Source organism: Triticum dicoccoides, chromosome 2B (genome assembly GCF_002162155.2).
Source record: "Triticum dicoccoides isolate Atlit2015 ecotype Zavitan chromosome 2B, WEW_v2.0, whole genome shotgun sequence".
Taxonomy (NCBI): domain Eukaryota; kingdom Viridiplantae; phylum Streptophyta; class Magnoliopsida; order Poales; family Poaceae; genus Triticum; species Triticum dicoccoides.
The window spans coordinates 556,322,674-556,328,754 of NC_041383.1; positions in this window are offsets into that span (position 1 = coordinate 556,322,674).

Here is a 6,081-nt window from a genome sequence, read left to right on the forward strand (position 1 = left end):
GCCCTTCCTTACCCCGTGCGCGCACCTCCTGACCCGGGGACAGGGCTGGCGGCGGGTGCCCTTCGGCTGACGGCGGCCCGACGGCCTGGAGGCGGCTAGCGGCGGCCCGTCGCGGTGGTGGCGCCGTCCTTTGGCGGCGGGGCGGCCTGGTTGCGCAGGGTGGCCGGCGGCGCGTCCTCGGCCCAGATCTGGGCCCTTAGGGCCCCATCTGGGTCCTAGCGGGCTGGTACCTAGGCGTTGCCTCGTTGTCTACGGCGCGGTGAGGAGGAAGAGCGACTCAGATTTGGGGCGGCGGCACCGCCGACAGCAGCGCGAAGGCGGGAGCTTTGCGGGCCCACGAGGGCTCGGCCGGGCCTGTGGGCCCATGGGCCTGGTGTGCTCCCGCTATTGCGTCCGGACGGCTACCGTCGCGGACGGTGGAGGTGGGGCCCTCCCGCGTGCCGATGGTGCTGATGCCCTAGTCCCGGCTCTGATTCTTCGTCGTGCTATCCTCACTTCGCGGTGCCGTGGTGAGACGGCGTGGGGGCCTCAAAACCGCGTTGGCGCACGATGGTGGTTGGTTTGGTGGCAGGCTCCGGGGCGCCCGAGGTGCGGGTTGGGATCGAGGGAAACCCCTGTCGGCATGGCCAACACCGGCGCGGTGGCGCCTGTGGGTGCCACCTGACCTTCCGGGAGGGCGTCGGGGCCATCTGTAACATCAAGCTACCCGGGACGGATGGCCATGATGCACTAGCTTGGCACTTTGAAAAATCAGGCTCCTTCACTGTCAGGAGTGCATACAGACTGGCGGTGTCACTCCAAAACCAAGCGAGATACCAAACCTCTAGCTCCACAAATGATGTAGATGACCGAAGTATCTGGGATCGATTTGGAAGGCAAAAGTTCCAGAGGAAGTCAAAATTTTCGGTTGGAGAGTCGCCACTAACACTTTAGCTACAAAAAAGAACAAATGGAGACGCACACTGGAGGTAGACAACACCTGCAGCATATGCGGCAATGGAGAGGAAGATGAATACCATACAATTGTGTCTTGCACAAAAAGCAGGGCACTAAGAGAGAGATTGAGGGACGACTGGGCCCTGCTGAGTGAGGTGCAGTTCAGATACACCGGGATAGATTGGCTTCAGAACCTTCTCAGTCCTTGTTGCACAGAGATGAGAGCAAAAATACTCCTCCTACTTTGGTGGTGCTGGTTCCTCCAGGATGACTGTGTTCATAACACAGGAAAGGAGCTCATCACCCGATCGGCGCTCTTCTTGAAACATTATGAGGAGGAAATCAGGTGCTCCTGTACAATGGAAAAGGAAGGACCAAACCTCAAACAGAAACAGGTGCATGTAGTGAATGCTTTGGCCGGTCGGAGTTCTTTGTTGGGGAACGTTGTAGAAAATAAAAATTTTCTACGCTTCACCAAGATCAATCTATGGAGTCATCTAGCAACGAGAGAGAGGAGTGCATCTACATACCCTTGTAGATCACGAGCGGAAGCGTTCAAGAGAACGGGGTTGAGGGAGTCGTACTCGTCGTGATCCAAATCACCGAAGATCCTAGTGCCGAACGGACGGCACCTCCGTGTTCAACACACGTACGGTTGGGGAAGACATCTCCTCCTTGATCCAGCAAGGGGAAAGGAGAGGTTGATGGAGATTCAGCAGCACGACGGCGTGGTGGTGGAAGTAGCGGCGATCTCGGCAGGTGAGGGAGTCCTGGATTAGGGGGTGTCCGGATAGCCGAACTATCACCTTTGGCCGGACTCCTGGACTATGAAGATACAAGATTGAAGACTTCGTCCCGTGTCCGGATGGGACTTTCCTTGGCATGGAAGGCAAGCTTGACGATACGGATATGTAGATCTCATACCATTGTAACCGACTCTGTGTAACCCTAACCCCCTTCGGCGCCTATATAAACCAGAGGGTTTTAGTCCGTAGGACGAACAACAATCATACCATAGGCTAGCTTCTAGGGTTTAGCCTCTCTGATCTCGTGGTAGATCTACTCTTGTACTACCCATATCATCAATATTAATCAAGCAAGAGTAGGGTTTTACCTCCATCGAGAGGGCCCGAACCTGGGTAAAAACATCGTATCCCTTGTCTCCTGTTACCATCCGCCTAGACGCACAGTTCGGGACCCCCTACCCGAGATCCGCCGGTTTTGACACCGACATTGGTGCTTTCATTGAGAGTTCCTCTGTGCCGTCGCCATCAGGAAGGATGCCTCATCCCGTCTTTAAAGACGGCACTGTCGCTAAAGGAGCTTTGGCTATCAGCCAAACTCTCCGGCTAGGCGGTTTCTTTATGACCTCCTGTCCGGCCACCGCGCCGACGATGACTTCTCGGGTCATCGAAAGCAATCTTCACATTATCTCGGAACTCGCCGAGCAGTTAGATCCGATGGAGCTCTCTTCCGTAAACGAGCTCTTGGATCGCATCGCCGCCCTGGGAGTCGCTACAGACTGCGATCAATTGGGCCTAAAACCGATCTGAGAGAGATCAATTCTCCCCAGGTTACCCACCACGGTGCCGTGGTTGAGGAGCAATACGGCGACCCTTCCTCGATTTTAAGGACTAGCTATGTCCGGATTCCCGATCCTTCCATGCCGGATTCCCGCGGAGGGGAGGACGTAACTCAAGCCCTGAACCTAAAGTCAGGCAGCAGGCTAGATGCATTGGACAACATCCAAGAACCCAAGCTTCCGAGTTCGGAAACTTCTTGGCCCCTGAGCCTGAGATTGGACGGGGTTCCGGATTTAATTTCACCCGCCCACCCAAACACAAGCGATCTATCCCAAATCCGGCAAGAGCCCACAGAAACAGTACACCATTACTGGGCCAGATTCCTCCTGGTTATGAACAGGATAAAGGACTGTCGAGAGGAGGACGCGATTACATTCTTCCGCAATAATTGCACGGACAAGGGAATCCTCAACGCCGTAAGTCGTCGTGAAATTACACGCTTCGCTGACTTGGCGTCCATAGTACAAAAGTACTGTGAGATGGAAAGCGCCTGGAAAACCGAAATCAACTTTTGGGACAATCCGGCCCTGAATACAACTCCAGTCCGAAATAAAAGGGTGCATCATCGCCAGGCACCTGAGTTAAATACCAAAAAGCAAAAACCCTCTATAGGGCATGGAACCGTACTGGAGGGATGGCTCAATGGACCCTGCAAAATTCATAGTACAGAGGGCGCCACTCCAACTCATAGCCTTAGAGCATGTTGGATACTACGGCAGGTGGCCAAAAGTGGCGAAGAGCTTCTAGCTCCAGAGCATCAGCCCAAGGATACCAGTACGGTATTAACAGTCTTCGAGACGTTCACATCAAATAATATGCAGAAACGAACACTCCGCAGCCTTGCCGAAGTCTACCAAGTAGCAACAATAAACCCATGGAGTGACACGGCTATTACCTTTAATGCTAGTGCCGAACCTAAATTCCGAACAGCCCGAGCACCAGCCGCGCTGGTTCTCAGTCCAATAGTGGACGGCTTTCGCCTCACAAAGGTACTCATGGACGGTGGCAGCGGATTGAACCTCATTTATGAGGAAACCCTCTGAAAAATGGAAATAGACTGGAGCCGCATTGAGCGAAGCAGCACAACCTTTAGAGGAATAATCCCCAGTCGGGAAGCATGCTGTACAGGAAAAATCACACTGGATGTGGTATTCGGCACGCCGGATAATTACAGGTCCGAGGAGGTCACGTTTCAAGTGGCCCCGTTCAGCAGCCGATATCACGCTCTATTAGGGCGAGAGGCATTCACAATTTTTCAAGCTATACCCCATTACGGGTACATGAAGCTCAAAATGCCCGGGCCCAACAGAATCATCACTCTTGCTAGTGACCCGGACATAGCACTCCGCGCCGAAAATAAGACAGCCGCACTGGCCCTTGAGGCACTATCTGAAGCCCTAGCGGCCGAAGAACTCACTGCGCTGTGCTCCACGGTGAATAGGGATGATGTGATACTCGATAAGAGATCCAAGTCCACCTCCTTTAAACCAGCGGACGAAATAGTCAAATTCCAAGTCCATCCAATGGAACCTACAAAAACGGCCTCCATTGGGGCACAATTAAACCCTGATGTAGACGCCGCACTACGAGAATTCCTACGCGAAAATTGGGACATTTTTGCCTGGCACCCTTCAGACATGCCAGGAATCCCACGCCGGCTGGCCGAGCATAGCCTAAACATCCTAAAAGGATTCAAGCCAGTCAAATAGGCTCTTCAACGTTTCTCCGAACCCAAGAGACAGGCCATGGGAGAGGAGCTAGCCAAATTATTGAAGGCCGGATTCATCAGAGATATAAAACATCCGAACTGGCTAGCAAACCTGGTGATGGTACCAAAGAAGGACAAATCCTGGCGCCTATGCGTCGATTTCAAGGACCTCAACAAGGCTTGCCCAAAGGATCCCTTCCCACTCCCCCACATCGATCAAATTATCGACGCTACCGCAGGACACGATTCATTGTGTTTCCTCGACGCATACTCCAGCTACCACCAAATTAAGATGGCAGAGCGCGACCAGGCCGCAATGGCATTCATCACCCCATACGACCCATTCTGCTTCAACACAATGCCCTTTGGGCTCAAAAACGCCGGCGCAACATATCAGCGCATGATTCAGACATGTCTGGCAAACCAGATCGGCAAAACAGTGGCGGCATACGTAGACGATGTGGTCGTCAAAACCAAGCACGTCGAAACTCTAGTAGATGATTTGAGGCTCACGTTCGATAATCTCCGAACATATGACATCAAGCTTAACCCGGAAAAATGTGTTTTTGGCGTACCAGCCGGAAAGCTCTTGGGCTTCATTGTATCCGGTAGAGGAATTGAAGCAAACCCAGCCAAGATCCGAGCCCTGTCACAATTGGATATCCCAAAGGACCTCAAACAAATACAAAAATTGACGGGATGCGTGGCGGCTCTAAGCCGCTTTATCTCCCGTTTAGGAGAAAAGGCGTTACCTCTTTATCGCCTCCTCCGACGCACCGAACACTTCGAGTGGACGGATGCCGCCACGGTCGGACTCGAAGAAATAAAAGCCATATTGGCAACAAACCCGGTCCTGGCCACGCCCAACATGGGCGAACCAATGCTATTATATATCGCGGCAACTCATCAAGTTGTGAGCGCAGTGCTCGTTGTCGAACGAGAAACGGACGGACACAAGTTCCCCCTTCAAAAACCAGTTTACTACGTGTCCACTGTCCTAACTCCATGCAAGTCACGGTACCTGCATTATCAAAAGATAGCGTACGCGGTGTTCATGGCATCCCGGAAGCTGCGACACTACTTTCAAGAGTGTTTGATAACAGTAGCCTCCGAAGTACCTCTTAACGACATTATAAACAACCGCGATGCGACGGTCCGGATTGCTAAATGGGCCATTGAGCTCCTCACGTTCGACATAACCTATAAGCCACGGCGAGCTATTAAGTCGCAAGTTTTGGCCGACTTCTTCGCCGAATGGACTAAAGCCGAACTCCCTAAAGAGTACGGCGCATATTCCAATTGGATAATCCACTTCGACGGCTCCAAAATGTTGGACGGTCTGGGGGCTGGCGTCGTTTTGACGTCCCCAACCGAAGATACGGTTCAATACGTACTCCAGATAATGTATACGGACTCCAACTTCGCAGCCGAATACGAGGCCCTTCTACACAGCTTCCAGATGGCAGTCTCCATGGGCATTCAACGCCTAGAGGTGCGCGGGGATTAGAACCTCGTGATATCCCAAATAAATGGAGACTTTGATGCCAAGGATCCAAAAATGGCAGCTTATCGCAACGCCGTCCTAAAAATGTCAGCTCGGTTTGAAGGGCTCGAATTTCACCATATAGCCCGGGATAACAACCAGGCAGCAGACGTATTGGCGCGCATTGGCGCAAAGCGCGATGCCGTCCCTCCCAACATCTTCCTAGAGAGGCTGTTCAAGCCATCCGTACTATGGGAGGGAGAATCCGGAAATAACAACCCGGACCCAACAGCACTGCCTGACGCCGAACATTCTGACACAATTGGTGGTTCTGCCAACGAAGTAACATCTTCAGCCCACGTAATAATGGC